Source organism: Podarcis vaucheri, assembly GCF_965113315.1.
Source record: "Podarcis vaucheri genome assembly, chromosome: 3".
Taxonomy (NCBI): Eukaryota; Metazoa; Chordata; class Lepidosauria; order Squamata; family Lacertidae; genus Podarcis; species Podarcis vaucheri.
In genome coordinates, this window is record NC_138761.1 from 110,147,294 (window position 1) to 110,164,067 (window position 16,774).

Here is a 16,774-nt window from a genome sequence, read left to right on the forward strand (position 1 = left end):
ATTTTAATGTGGGGGAGCACCGTTATTTAAGATGAGGTAGTAGAGGCCCAACTGAAACAACTCTATTCCATGTGCTCCTGAGACATTCGGAGGTGGAGGGGGGGAACAAGGAAAGGTAATTGCCTCTCAACTGGTGGAAATGAACAAATTTGTAGCAAGCTCCCCCAAAGCTGCCAAAAAATCTGTGGGACCCTAATTTGAACTAGATATGTCATGGAGCTACAGGAATTTTACTGTGATCACCAAGCATGGATACACACATAAAAAGAAAGATCCAGTGAGTATATACAAAAGTAATTCTCACAGTACAATCCCCCTGTGTTAAGGTCGTTGATTATTTACTTAGCCAGTTACCAAGCAAGAAGAAAATTTGGTTTTGTTATTAAAGGACAGCGTGAAAATGAAAGCATAATTTAATACTACCTTGTGGGTGCTGTCTAATCCCTTTTGTATTAGTTGGCGGGCTATTAAATGTTAGAAATAAATTAAATAAATAAAACTATTCTGCCAGATTGCTTAGTACTTCCCACATCATAAAGTCTTTTAATGCAGAACAATTTGCACAGCACAACAGTATCTCTCTTTCAACTTACATCTTGCTATTGCAATATTCAAAAAAAACCCAACCAATCATTTAAATTGTAACAGCCGAAACTGTAAAATCATCTAAAAGTTAGTGGTGCAATGCTTAATGCTTATTGTTCTCAAGAGCTTTAGGGAAAAATATTAATAGTGGAAGCATAGATGAGAACGGCAGGGAGAAGGAAAACAAACAGTCAAAGCAATTTTAGTCTGTTCACAAGCAATGGGATAAATATATTTTTTTCTAATTAGAAGCAAAGTAATGAAAAGAATAATTAAAAACAATTAAAACAACATAGTAATTATTGCAAGTCACTACATCAGTGGCAATATTAATAATTTCTTATAAGAAACCCATGGATGTCATATGTTCCCTACATATGTTCAGAGATTATGGCAACAAAACAAAAAAGTAGTAGGATATGCCCCAAATTAAAAGTCTCTAATCATATAAATATTTACATAAGAAAAGGAAATTGTGATGTGTCTGCCTTATGGAATTTTTAGATTCAGAGTTGTGATGGGGTGGAATTCGAAATTTCTAACAAGTGTCCCTCCCCAGATCTATTTCACCCCAACTGGATTCTGGTCCAAGCCAGAAGGAATCTGTGAGTGTTTTTCAGAGTTTCACTGACAATCCCTTATTGAGGAAAGAAGGCAATGGGGCTCACATCAGAGCCCAGCAAGGCCCTCTTTTTTATGAATCTTGCTAGCTGTCATTCCCCCCCAAAAAAATGCCTTGAGGGTTGAGCTGACTTCTAGTGTGTTGGAAAGAAAGGAAGGAAGGAAGGAAGGAAGGAAGGAAGGAAGGAAGGAGGAAGGAAGGGCTTGCCGTTGTTTTATTGATTACAGTTTAGAAATTATTTATTGTAACTGTTGAGTGGATTTCTGATTAACTTTTATATGTTATTATTATTTCATACTATTCTAATGATTGTTGAATGTTACTTTTTATGTAGGTTGCCTATTTTAAAGTTTTATTATCACATTTTTGTATTGCATTAGATTGTTAGAAGATGTACATTTTTTGTTTCTTCAGCTTGTAAACCGCCTTGAGTATTGTAAGACAGAAAGACGGTATACAAATTAAAAAATGATGAATGAAGGAAGGAAGGAAGGAAGGAAGGAAGGAAGGAAGGAAGGAAGGTATTGGCAGGAACTGTTAGCTATATGTGACCAAGATAACTTCCTACACACAAACCCTAAAGGGCCCAAGCAGACCACCAGCAACAGGAGGGGGCATCAGAGCATAAATCTGCAAAACACATAGGTCTGCTGGAACCCACAGGGGCATCAGAGCATAAATCTGCAAAACACATAGGTCTGCTAGAACCCACAGGGGCATCAGAGCATAAATCTGCAAAACACATAGGTCTGCTGGAACCCATAGAAACTCATAGGACAAGTTAACGTTGCTAACACCACTATATTGTCTGGATGACTTCATTACTGAAGGATAACATGGGAAGTGGCTTCCATCTCTGTTTACTGGTTTTGCTAGAAAAAAATAGCAAAAAAGGATCAACTAGTGATGGCTCTACACAAGAACTATCCAGTACAATTTGCTTTAAGTATATTGACTGTGCTGAGGTGACCTTTAGGCTTTCAATAAGGACTCCCTGGTCAGTGGATTCCAGGAAAGTCTGCCTGTTCCATGAGTGAAGCCTTACCCTGGGCTGCCTGGAAAAAGCCTTATTTGAAGATCTGTAGACCTCTTTACCCAAAGCATCAAAGCAGTTATGCAGTGAGCCAACTTTGCTCACTAATTACCTCCTTTGGTGGTTGCCGCCTTGTGGCAGATTTGTTGCACTCTGTCTCTGACCTTGTGGTTTAATTGTGCTAGATTACTTCTTGAAGAAAGTTGAGGTGCTTATTTTTCTCTCTTCTGTGCTCTGCATTCCTGCTCCTGACTACATGGTCTGCCTAAATATTAAGTTGATGTGTGACAGTGCTTATTCTAAGCCTGAGCAGCTTTATACGGAGGGATGGGAACTCGACTCACACATCTAGTAAGATTGATGATGCCAGGTGAGGCACTAGGTATAAGGCAGGCTTGTAAGCCCAACTTACCCCAGATGATATTAAAGAGCACAATTCTAGATCAGAATGGGTTTCAAAATCCAGATTCAACTCAGGCATTGGGAGGATGTCTTCCAGACTCATCTGGTTTAATATCCATTCTGAATCAGAAGCATGTGTGAGATAATCCATTTATCACTAATTTAAGAGTTCACCTGTCAAAACATTGCAGTTCTAGAAACAGATAGTTGCTGCTGTTTATAGACATAAAGAGAACCAAAGAGCAGAGTCTAAGTCTGTGCCATGGGGCATCAGCAATAAAGTTTATATGCTTCATTTCTTTTCAAATTCAAAGAAGCTCCTTGACTGACACCATAGAGATGAGTCATGGTGGGCAACATATACACCTATAACATCTCCAATAATTCTGCTATGTTGGAAGCTCTGAAATTTGAATGATGCTGCTGGTGTTGCAGTAGAGAAATAAATGAAGCTGAGTGGAATATTAATTTTCAGAATTGCTAATTAACAGCAGTGCATAGTGTTGCTAATAACAGTATACAGGTTGCAAACATAGGTGCTTTGAAAGCATTAGATGGAATATGTGTTCCGTTTTGCTGACCCAATAATTATTCAGTGCCCATTTCAACTCTCTCTGAAATGATTTTCGTAACATTCAACAAAACTGAGGAGTGGAGAGGATCATTTTGGCAGCTGTTGATCTAGCAACATCAAGCATTCAGTCCACCATGGTCACAAAAGTTAGCAGAAACTGAGGGTCTATCTTTATTATGTTCTAGAAACTCAGTTGTATGCTTTGAAGTGTATTATGCCTTTGTGAGATTTCAGGAATTCCGCCTAGATTTTTTTAAGGGGGGGGGAGCACACATAAATGATTCCTTTTGATACTCAAATCCATCCTGAACCTGACTCATTAAATTTACAAAATGCTATTCTGAAGTGTATTTTAATCATCATGGGCAAGCACAATTATGGAATTGCATTTTCAAACCTCTCCATTTGAAACATTCAGTATTTTTCACCCTGGTAATAAATGTACAAAATATGTGCCTGTGCTGCTAAAATCCTGATTGCCAAGAAGCGAAAGAGTGACTTCCCATGTACATTTACATAATGGTTACATAAATAATGGGATATACAGTGTAGGACTAATGGATAAACTGGCAGGCTTTTAAGTTGCAAGAGTATAGGGAATAATAAGGAATTTCCAAGGAAATTGACATTTTGTTTATTATGCTAACTTTCTACAGTGGTACCTCTGGATGCAAACAGGATCCATTTTGGAGCTCCGTTTGCATCATGAGCAGAATTTGTCTGCACATGCACGTGACGTCATTTTGAGCGTCTGCGCATGCGCGAGCGGCAAAACCCAGAAGTAACCCGTTACTTCCGGGTCGCCGCAGGACGCAACCTGAAAAGATTTAACCTGAAGCGTCTTTAACCCAAGGTATGACTGTATTCTGAAACAAATATACTGTAAAAGCTGGCTACTAAAAGCAGGATACCCAAAACATTTTTACAGTAGGATAATTCACACCTAGCTCAAACACTGCAGCATGTATACATGATAGGAGCCTGGAGTTGTGCCTGCCTGCCCTGACTCTGGACCTGTGTAATTTTCACTTGTGGGGTGCATCGTAGAGAAGAAGAGAAGAGTTTGGATTTGATATCCCGCTTTATCACTACCTGAAGGAGTCTCAAAGCGGCTAACATTCTCCTTTCCCTTCCTCCCCCACAACAAACACTCTGTGAGGTGAGTGGGACTGAGAGACTGCAGAAAAGCCCAAGGTCACCCAGCAGCTGCATGTGGAAGAGCGGAGACGCGAACCCGGTTCACCAGATTACGAGTCTACCACTCTTAACCACTACACCACACTGGCTCTTTGTAGAATTAAGGCCACCTGCTCATTAAGACCAATCCTTACAATCTTTAATCCTTGATTCTGAGGGTAAAGAGCTGTATAAACTGAGCCTGACATCCCAAGCATGGGTGTCAAAGAGGCCTGGGCAAGCAGGAAAAAAACACCCTCCACTAATAGCCACTGCATAATCGTAGCACCACCCTCGTAGCACCACCCCTACCGCTAGGCAGCGTGTGACAGCCGCCTCAGGCAACTGATCTTTGGGGGTCATGAAAGGGTAGCAAATTGTTACTTCTTTAATGCCTTACTGTCGTATTTTATTACTCCCAGGAAGAGACATCTGTGGGGTTTTATACCTTACATGCCAAAATAACTTGGCTAGCTTTCAGTTCTATGCAACTTAATTTTGGACAAGCCGGCTGTTCTGCGCCACGTAGCAAAATATTTTGGGACAGCCCTACAAACTGTGAGGTAGTTGTGAATTAATGGTTTGAAAATAAATGTGAAACATATTTGCAAAGTATTAGTTCAATTGCCTGAGAAACACCAGCATTACAAAACAAACGAACAAGCAGTAGTGTTCATCGTCCAATATCCACAAATGTCTAGATATTTACGTAAGACTATAATTTATAAGATTTAGGGCAAAGCTTTGTGTTACAAATTAGGGGATATTTGTCTGTGTATGTAACTCAAAATGGAGTGATTTGCAATTGATAATTAAGAAGGGGGGAATTAAAATCTTCTCCTCACAGCTATGTGGGTATAAGAAGTATCCTTTCAGATCTTAAAGGGACAACGAAAATCTCTGCAGAGGCCCAACACCTCCACCCACAAACTATACGTTCTCTTCATAGGAAATTGGTAGAAGCATTATCCTTGAGGGAAAATATGCAATACTGGCATGATCAATTGTTTGCTCCACAAACAGGGAAGCAAACTATCTATTTTATCACTCTGAAAATAATTGCTTAGGAGAAGATGCAAGGACATAATCATTTGCTAGGGTGATCCTGCTTGAAGTATATTAAAACCAATGAGTATAGCATTTAGATTTGTCAAGGAGGGCCGACAAAAAAGCCATGGGCAATGTCCTTTCAAAGCACACAATAAAAGAATATTACAAAGCTAAATGCAGGCTCATGAATTACTTATACAGTAGCTGAGTGCTAAAACTCTTAGCAGCTCTTCAAAACTTAATAGTTAAAATTATACAGCCGACACTGGACAATTTAATGATGTACAAAGCAAATAAATGTATTTCTTAGTGAGGGGAGGGGGGGAATCCTTAAGAATTGAAAATTAATCCAGGGCAAAGCAAACAGCTTTAATGGTGCCAGGAGATGCTTTGTTAACAAAAATATTACACATATCTAGCCTTGCCTCCCTCAGACGATGATAGAAATGTTAACATAATCAAACACCACAGCAAAATTAAGCAATCATACAGGGAAAGGAAGGCTATAAATGTCTTTTGACCTTGCAGATGCTATGTAATAAAAAAAAGAACCCAGTGTGCTTGAAATAAAAATAATATCAGCACTATATCATTTAACGCAGGAGAAAGGGCAATATTCTTTTCCCATGTAACATTTTTGCTAATTAACTTCCCACAGAAAATTGTTAAAGGAGTTACTCTGAAGTATGCTATCTGCTGTGCAATGTTGTTGACCAATACTGTATAGTAAATATTGGGGGCAATGCTAAATGAAAGATCCCAGAGATGCTATAACAGAAAGGTTGAGGGAGAAGAGCCAATAGGAAATATTTCTGACATGGCTTCTAAAAGCCGCTCACACTGTGTGCTCTGTGGCTTATGCTGACTTGATAAGTCATTACGGAAAAGGAAAAAATGGAGTTATTCCAGTTGAACAATACTGTACTGGTAAAGTCTGCCTGGGAGAGGAAGATAGAAGCAAATTACAATCTCCTTACTGTAATCCATTTGCATTGCCAATCATGTAATTCTTGTTGATTGCACAAGAATGAGTAACAAACCATAAAGAAATCTGAAAAGATTAAAAGCATAGGGTTGCATCTAACCAACTTATCTTCAGTAGACACATTTAAATCAGTGGTGTTCACTAACTTAAGTTCAAATATTTCAATGGGTTTACTCTGAGTATGATTTAGTCATATACAAGCCCTAGTGAATCTCTGAATTTCCAGACACACTAAATTCACCTCTCTTGTATGCCTATTGCCTCTGGACTTTTGCTCACCTTACTTCAACAATATTCCATAAGGAAGGTCCTTTTGTTTACAAAGGGGAGACTCTAGTTGACCCTGTAAACCAGGGGTTGTCAACCTAGTCCTTACCGCCCACTAGTGGGCGTTTCAGGATTCTAGGTGGGCGGTAGGGGGTTCTACGCCACAAGTTGAATCCTTCCATCGAGCACTGGTGGGCAGTAAGGAAATTTTACCATCAAGAAAGATGCATTAGTGGGTGGTAGGTATAAAAAGGTTGACTACCCCTGCTGTAAACTATTCTCTCCATGCTTTCTAATCTAGGCTTCTAAATCCATGGTTGGCATTAGTCAGGGATCCAGTGCATAGCCAACAGTAAAAATGAAAACAGCTCTCATATTCAAAACCTGCTGTAAGATCTTCTCCTGCTGTAAGGAGAAGAGGAGGTTAAGGGGTGATATGATAGCCATGTTCAAATATATAAAAGGATGTCATATAGAGGAGGGAGAAAGGTGTTTTCTGCTGCTCCAGAGAAGCGGACACGGAGCAATGGATCCAAACTACAAGAAAGAAGATTCCACCTAAACATTAGGAAGAACTTCCTGACAGTAAGAGCTGTTTGACAGTGGAATTTGCTGCCAAGGAGTGTGGTGGAGTCTCCTACTTTGGAGGTCTTTAAGCAGAGGCTCGACAACCATATGTCAGGAGTGCTCTAATGGTGTTTCCTGCTTGGCAGGGGGTTGGACTCGATGGCCCTTGTGGTCTATTCCAACTCTATGATTCTATTCTATGTGCCAGACCTAGCCAGACATGTAGATGTGTTTAAAGCACTATTGATCTAGATCACTCTCAATTAAGATCAATGAGAATTTTTTTTTTACACCATGGACACTAAAAGGAGATAGCAGCATTCCCAAACTGATCATCAACCGATCATTCTGATACTTCAAACACATCTGTCCTTTTCTCTTTCAGTTTCTACTATATCTGCCTACAACTAGCATACATAATGCTCAAATACAGTAGCTTCATATTCCTCTCTCCTTCTCCTTCTCCTTCTCCTTCTCCTTCTCCAGACATCAAATGATTCCCTGTCTTTTTCCAAGTGTTTAATGGAACAGAGATGCATTAAAGTGGAAATGGGGGACCTGTTCCATAACTCACATCCATGCCAGGCCATTGGCCATGTTGTCTGAAACTGATAGAAACGGCAGCCCACCAACATCTGGATGGCTACCACGGCCACTGCATTAAAGCTTTAACTGATCAGTTCAACTATCCAACACCTAGGTTGTTGCGGCAAAACTGTAATGTCAAATTAATTCACACTTTTAGTGGCCCACTCAGTCTTAGCATAAGGACTCGGGGCAATGTGGTCCTTCTAAAACCTGTCTGAATGCCGGCAAACAAACAATTAAAAATAAAATCCAAAACTCCTAGCCTATCATACAACTTTTTGTTTTTTGTTTTACAAAAAAGCAACAAATAATTGATAATAGGGTATGTATGTGCAAAGTACATGAACTTTCGTTGTATCATAATCAGGACATTACTTTTCACTGAGCGTATGACTGGGGTCACGAAGAGTCGGACATGACTAAACGACTAAACAACAACAAATGACTGGTTTTGTAGGGTTGGCAGTACTATGGCTAGGTAGTTCTTCATTCAAACAATAACAGAAAAGGTAGTGAATTCATTTCATTTCATTTTATTTTATTACTAAATCCAAGGCTATAACAAGAAGAGTCTTGATTAATATTGTAAAACTAATGCAATAATGGGGACGCGGGTGGCGCTGTGGTCTAAAGCCTCAACGCCTAGGGCTTGCCGATCGAAAGGTCGGCGGTTCGAATCCCCGCGGCGGGGTGCGCTCCCGCTGTTCGGGCCCAGCGCCTGCCCACCTAGCAGTTCGAAAGAACCCCCGCGTGCAAGTAGATAAATAGGTACCGCTTACCAGCGGGAAGGTAAACGGCGTTCCGTGTGCGGCTCTGGCTCGCCAGAGCAGCGATGTCACGCTGGCCACGTGACCCGGAAGTGTCCCCGGACAGCGCTGGCCCCCGGCCAATAAATGTGAGATGGGCGCACAAACCCCACAGTCTGTCAAGACTGGCCCGTTCGGGCAGGGGTACCTTTACCTTTACCTTTAATGCAGTGCAGCTTATTTCAAAGAGCATGTGCCTTCTGTTTCAAAAGACAAATCATATGCATCTAGATAATAGGGGGAAATGGTTTATATTATATATGAGATATTTACAAATTTATCCATCATTAATCCATTCTTCTTAAATTATGAAAGCATGCACTGTCCTTAAAAAAATCACTGGGTGGAATTCAACATCACACTTTAACAAATGTTTTGTCAGGGGAAGAATTTGGGCTCTCTAGATGAAAGAATCTCCTCCCTGGGTGGATGAGAAGCCACATTTTGCAAGCTAATATCGTTGCACAGGGTTTCTGCTGCCAGGGATTGTTAGGTGAATCTCACCCATTATATTGGGCCAGAGAGACAGATTGTGCATGTTGATGATATATTGGCCACCCTACTACCCAGTGGTCTCCCTAACTGAGATGGTCTCAAGTTTGGTGCTGGAGGGCCTCAGAATGACAGTCACAGATAACTTCAATATCCACACAGAGGCTACCATTGGGCTGGAGTAGGACCTCATGGTCTCCACGACAACCTGGAGGCTGTCTCAAATGGTCATCTATCCAACACACTGGGCAACACTGATGTAGTCTTTTCCTTCAAGTGATATACGTGATGAACTGAAGATAAGGAGTTTGCAATGTACTCCCTTATCATTATCTGGAAAAGTTTCGATTGGTGGCAGCAATCCCCAAATCCCGCAAGGTTGGTGGGTAGATTCAGATGTCCCATCCTCAGAGACTGATGGGACCCGACTGGAATACTTTGTGAGATCTTCCAATGGAGAAAGCTGAAAGTTATGTTGAAGTCATGGTCTCCCTATGAAACAATGAGATGAGATGGGCAGTTGACACAATCCCTCCTGAGCACCTCTCTGGCACTGTAAAGCCTAACGCCTTGGCATTCTGGAGCGCCATGGGCTGTAAAGCAAGCTGAATGAAGACTAGAGCACAAGTGGGATTAATCTTCCTCTGAATATTATAAGAGCATGATTAGTACCACATAATTATGCCTACCATGCAGCAGTGCAGATGACAAAACAGAACTACTTGCATCCTCTAGTTGTTGGCTCTATTGGGTGGTCCCACTGGGGTGAAGGAATCTCTGGGGCACTGAAGGACCTGCTGTGACCAACTGGCTGCACAAGTTTAAGGATTAATTCACTTGAATTCAGAGTGGCCTTGACTGCACAGTAATTGAGGTTCCAATCGAAGGGCCCAATGTCCCAGTCTGTTATGTGTTTATGCAGCCTGATGATATGGACATGTTGCTTGTGGTTATATGCCTGACCATGTGTCCTATTGACCATTGTCAACATCATCTTGTGGTGGGGCAGGGTGTTACTGGGTGGATCCAGAGTGTGGTTAATGCTTTATTGCATGAGGGGGTTGAAAGAGCTAGTGGTATGGCCACCCCTAAAGAAACCATACATGATTTGGAATAACTACCAACCAGTTGCAAATACCCTCTTCTTGGGGAGAATGGTAGATAGGGCTGTGGCAGGTCAGCTGTCAGTATTCTTGGATGACACAGATTATTGGTCACCCTGATGGTCACCTTTAGCAAGAGCAGGATGAGGAAAGCCTTAGTGGTTGAAACGCACCATGTATCTTCCCAACACAAGAACATAAGGACAGCCTGCTGGATCAGACCAATGGCCTATCTAATCCAGCATCCTATTCTCACAGTGGCCAACCAAATGCCTGTGGGAAACCAGAAACCAACCCTTGGTTTCCAGCAACTGGTATTCAGAAGCATTGCTGCTTTGAACAGTGGTGGCAGAGGATAGCTATTGCAGCTAGGGGCCATTGATAGCCCAAGATAATTGTTGTTCATGGAGGAGAGGGCTAGCAGTGCAATCACATTCAAAAATTAATTAAACGGGGTTCATTTTTGCCATTTGAAATTTCAACAACAGCTAGAACAAACCATGGGATGTGTTTTACGTCAGAATCTGAACGCATTCTACTGGAGTTATCTGAAGCATCAATGATACATGCCCGCCTGTAACATTACTGACACATGAAAATCAATGCATTTTGATCTATCATCCCCAAGCTGTTTCTTCCCATGCAAGACTTCTGATTAGTGCCCCTGAATTAGCATTTCTATTCACAAGCTTCTCACAGCTGTGAGAAGCACTGTGCTTGTGGTGGAGTAAAGGTACCATAAATATGACACTGAGTCTGCCCCACTGAACCAAATGACTTTGTAAATGCTCTATCATTGAAATTATTTTATCCAGCTATTATGTTTTACTCTGTACAGCTCATCCTTATGGCTGCTTAGAACTAAGTCTACACAGGCATATTCAGAATATTTCACTCAAATTTCCTACATCTTTCTTTACATGTTTCAGGTGTAGATACACTTCCTCCTCCAAGTATTGCATGCCCAACTAAAGGGGAGAAATTAGATGCAGAACTGTTCTGTTAGTGCAAGCATTTCAGCTTGCCCTTTTTTTTGGGGGGGGGGAGAAAAGGGAGAAAGCACTGTTGCCCTAGAATATGCCCTTGAGTGGGTTTCTCCTAACAGCACTGCTAACTTGAATCTGGTTCAATAAATACAGAATGTGAAATGACACCCCCCCCCCATGTGGCAGATGGCCACACACCCTCACACACAAACGGACACTTGTTGCATATAAATGTTGCCAGGAGTTCAGATTGGGTGTCTTCAGGTCTGTGAACCTACCCAATGAGGTAAGCTACTGAAATGTTGGTGTCTGCTGAAGCAGTCAAGTATCAGTTGGCCCTGGATAGACTCCACTCATCCAGTTTGGCTATTGGAAAAGACTATCAGAGAACTTCCCATTTCTGCTAGTCTTGCTTGAGCATGAAGGTCTTCTTATGCTCAAGTGTCTTCTTATTGATTGTCTTTCGGTCCTAATTTTTAGTTTGCTCTTTGGTCTTGTCTCCTACTTTGGTCTTTGGCCTTGATTTCTGGCTTGCTCTATTCTTCTGCCTCTGGATTAGACCTTAATTTCTGGTGCCTGGTTCCTCACTTGCCTCACAACTACTGCCCATGCCCCTGCCCAGCTCCACTCTGTCTGGCAGCAGCTCTCTGCAGTCTCAAGCAGAGGGTCTTTCTCATCACCCGATCCTTTTAACTTTAGAGGTCAGGGGCTGAATCTGGGGCCTTCTGAAAAGCATGTGCTCTACCACAAGGCTAAAGTTTGCTCAGAGAATTAAGCAGCATAAAGGTGGTTGAAAATGCCTCCTAGAGGGAAGGGAAAAATTGTTAATTTGGGGTGTATATATGCACTTACTTACACCCTTTTTAAATGCACATGGATATGGTGCTCAGACAAGGTAGCTCTTCAATCAGCAAACCCCCCAAAAGAAGACTCCCAGAGTTAAGGCAGGTATTCTGCAGGAGTCAGATAACCTAATACCATTAGTCACATCAGGTTTATTTAAGTAGGTGGTGAATCTGATTCCATGTAAACATGTAAAATATATATTGAAACTAGAAAATTTAAATGAAGTTCTGAGAAAAGAATTGATGAATAAATTCTCACAGGCATACAGTTTATAAACTGCTTCAAAAATGCCTATAGTAACAGCACATGCATATTACAAGAGATAACCATGATTAAGAGCATTTGTACAGTGAGTTGAGTGTAATTAACCCCAAATGACAATTTAAAAGATTAACAGCCAATTCAACATAAAACTAAGGTTCAATAACATAAGGAGAGTTGTCTGGTGTATTCCCAAATCTTAGATTTAGTAACCCTTTATTTGGAAGGAAAGAGATGTAAATTAAAATGAAATAATAAATATTCACAGTACTAACATGGAAGGGTATAATTTTTTTAAATAAATAAATAAACACAAGCTACTTAAACTGAGTCTCACAGAATGGAATGGAAACAGTGTGTGCCTATGGTTGCATTCCAGGGAAGTACACAGGTGGAATAATTTATCAGTAGGACGAGAGTTGTCTTCCTCCACACCAACAAATAGAAGCACATTCATATACACAGGCCATAATGTCACATTCTAAAAGTCACTTTTGAGACTTGGGCAGGATCTTAAAAGCATCTTGCCATGAGGAGGGAGCACATTTCCTATTTGGAAAGGAAAGAATAAAAGCATCATCAGACACATTAAATTCATTCCAAATGCCTAAAGGGTCTTGAAGAATTGCTAAGGGATGGAAACCTCAGTTGTGGTTGCCACACAAGGCGTTCTTCACTTTCCATGTAATGCCTTGCAACTGCTATTTGAGGCCTCCCATAACCTTGCCACAGCCCATTTCTGTGAGCCCTGTTAACTTAATGCAAGGATCTAGATTCAGGTAGGTAGCCTTGTTGGTCTGACGCAATATATATATAGATCCTACACACATACACACACACACACCAAGAACAAACTTAGTTGGTCTCTAAGGTGCTACTGGACTTTTAATTTTTTATATATATATTTTAATGCAAGGAGTCCAAGAAGATGGGCTGTGGACCTAACTCAGGGAGATAATCCTATGAGAAATAGATGCAAACACAGAAAGGAGGAGGAACATGCTCTCTTCTTCAATTCCTATCAACAACTTCCTTGCTGGTGATACTCCAGCAAAGTCCAAAGCAAAATGTGGTGGCACAGAGGTAAGCAGAAGATAAAAGGTATGGGCAGTGCACGTTTCAATATCAGTGGGAAAGAAGGGAGGGAGTGAAGAGCTTATCTACATACCAGTGATAAGGGATAAGACCCACTGAGTAATTCATAACGTATACTCATTGGAAATACAAAATAAAATGGCTAAGTCCTTCATTACTTCTGTGCCAGATAGAGATGTACCTAAATCTAGGTGGGGCAACCACAGTCTTCAACACTGACAAACACTTCATGCACTCAGCAGCTTGGAAATCACATGCACAACACAGTGTGCAGGCCTCTGCATGCAAAATCTCAATGAGATGTCTCATCAAATGACTGGGAGTGGGTGGGTGTCTGAGTCCTATTGCTCATATGTAATGTCTTCATTTGGCAAGTGTTGGAAGTAGCTATTGTCCTCAGGTTTGGCAATGACTTGAAGGCTGTTCACATATTGCCTCAGGTCACATGTAATACTAAGACAAAATTTGGCTTAGCGTAAATGCACAAGCATGAAGGTTCCCAGAAAGGAGACTGGGGCTGCTTGAGTTCTACTGCTGATGTGCTGCTATGAGCTAAGTCATCGTTTGGCATAGCATGTCATTCAAACCTGGGCTCGTATTTGTCTTCTCTGTGAGCTGCAAACTAATAACAAACCAGCTTATCTGGAAGAAGGAAGCCCTGGTTCAGACAACACGTTAAGCAGAAGAAGAGGAGGAGGAGGAGGAGTTTGGATTTGATATCCCGCTTTATCACTACCCGAAGGAGTCTCAAAGCGGCTAACATTCTCCTTTCCCTTCCTCCCCCACAACAAACACTCTGTGAGGTGAGTGGGGCTCTGTGAGGTGTGTGGGGCTCTTTCCTGTCTCCCAAATCTTTCATTGTCCCTCAGAATCACCTCACAAAAAACCTCTTCTCAAAATCTACTCAAGGCAGTACGTCAAGGCCAAAAAAGGATTGCGCTCAAGTCATCCTGCAGGGAGCTACCTTTAACAGAATTATATAAAACCGGGGTTCACATGAACCCTCCTCAATGTGGAGAAACTCCATGCAAGGAGCAACCATGATTGGACAAGGTCTCACCTCATACAAAGAAGCTCTGCCCGGGTGCATCAGCATGCAGAGAGAACTCCTCCTGTCATCCATTGAACTCACCACACCTACACTCACAACAGCACCTACACAAGTTACTTAACACCAGTTGTAATAATGCCTGCATAGTGCTAGATTCTTACATCTGAACATGTGTATATTGCATGCGAACACACACTGAATTTTAATGAGTAGACAATCCTAGTATAAACTAGGAATGAATCTGAACTCTTTTTCAGATTATAGAATCATATCATAGAATTTTACAGTTGGAAGCGACCCCGACGATCATCTAATCCAACCCCCGCCAATGTAGGAATATGCAGCTGTCCCATATGGGGATTGAACCTTCAACCTTGGCATTATCGGCACTATATTCTAACCAACTGAACTATCTGGGCTCATAGAGTTCTCATGATTTGATTTTTTTAATGGTAGGAGACTTGTGAATCAATATGAACAACAGGATCTGACAAGCCTAATCACCCTTTCTGCTGCATGCTCATGCCTTTTCATTCTTTGAATCATGATATTCTTTACCCAAATCATTGTAGACTGGCAAACCAGCTATTTGGAATTTGTCTTACAAAAGGACCAAAAGTTTAGAACTTGCAGACACAACTAGTAATAGTTATTAGTTTGTTTTTGCAACCTTAGTATGTGCGAAACATGTTTAAGTTTGTTTTGATGTTTTAATTATATGGTTTCATTTATTTATCCTTGAGTTGGTTCATTTATTCTTTTTAATGCAGTTTTATTTGATGTCTGTTTTCTATATGCAATATTTCTTTGTTTGTTTACTCTTCCATTTATATCCTGCTCTCCCTTCCAAAGGAGCCCAGGGCAGAATGTTATGTGACTATAGTTTTTTGTATGTTGGATGAGAAATCATTAAACAAAACAGCTAATCATGGAAATACATTTTACAAGGAAAGGTGATGTACCATATTGTCTAAGAGGTCAGCCCAAGAACAACTCTGTGTGTGTGTGTGTGTGTGTGTGTGCGCGCGCATAATCAAATTGTAGGGTGGCAAGAGTGATAAGTGAGCTGAATAATGGATGTGATTCTTACTTTTCTCCAGTAGGCTACATTTCAACTACATGAAGGTCAGTGTGCCTATGTAGACACACCTCTCTTCATCCAGGCAACAACAATTCAAGGGCACATTCTAGCCATGCAAAGGGATTTGGGAGGGTGCGGGCTAAGGGATGTGGACTGGGGAGGGGTGTTGCCTGGGGCTGAATAGAGCATTTTGCCCATGAACCTGAGATTCTCCCCCCTCCACGGCCACCTTACAAGGTTACTATAAAGATTACAGCTAGACAATGCACATGAAGCACTCTAAACATTTCAAAGTACTATATAAATATGTTATCAACACCACTACAATTTTTGGCTATAGAAAACAAGATTCTTCTCCTATTGCTATGGTTACAAAAGTGGAGGCTTCCTTTAGCCGAGAACCTCTTTTGGTCCCAAAATAAAACAATCCTTCATATAACTCAAAACTGCCCTTACATGACAACTTCTGTGCCGACCTGCTCACTAGCCTGCATGCAGTGTCTTATCACCTATGCATACGGGGGGGGGGGTAGTACTTAAATAGAAGGCTTGAGTTATACCATTTCAAGAGTCATAGGTTTAGGATTGCTATTTACATTTGCAATTTGCGATGTACATTTTCTTTCTACACACATTATTTATTACGATCCAAAGACCCACAAGAAACAGTTTCAAAAGCAAGAAACAGTTTCAAAACGCACAAGAAACAGTTTCTGAACCACGTATAGGAGCTCTGATGTTACTTCAAAAAACTAGGGGGGAAATGCTGTTAAATTCTTCTAAATTTTATTTCAAAATATTGTTGCAGGCTACTCCCCCCCCCCCCGTCTCCAAGTGGTACAAGATTCCAGGGGGTTCCAGGCACTTCACCCAGGATTCATGCTTCCTTTTGGAAATGAGACACAGTGGAGACTGTACAGTGGTACCTCGGGTTAAGTTCTTACTTCGTTCTGGAGGTCCGTTCTTAACCTGAAACTGTTCTTAACCTGAAGCACCACTTTAGCTAATGGTGTCTCCCACTGCCACCACACCACTGGAACACGATTTCTGTTCTCATCCTGAAGCAAAGTTCTTAACCCGATGTAATATTTCTGGGTTAGCAGAGTCTGTAACCTGAAGCGTATGTAACCCGAGGTACCACTGTAGTGTCTTTATTATCATTTACACATATTATTATTATTTACACATATATTATTATTTACAC

At 41.1% G+C, this 16,774-nt stretch overlaps 1 protein-coding gene across 7 annotated transcripts in view; it reads right to left on the reverse strand.

Moving 5' to 3' along the window:
• MACROD2 (mono-ADP ribosylhydrolase 2) overlaps positions 1–16,774 on the reverse strand; it is a 1,043,571-nt gene that overhangs the window by 795,784 nt on the left and 231,013 nt on the right. The window lies entirely within an intron of this gene.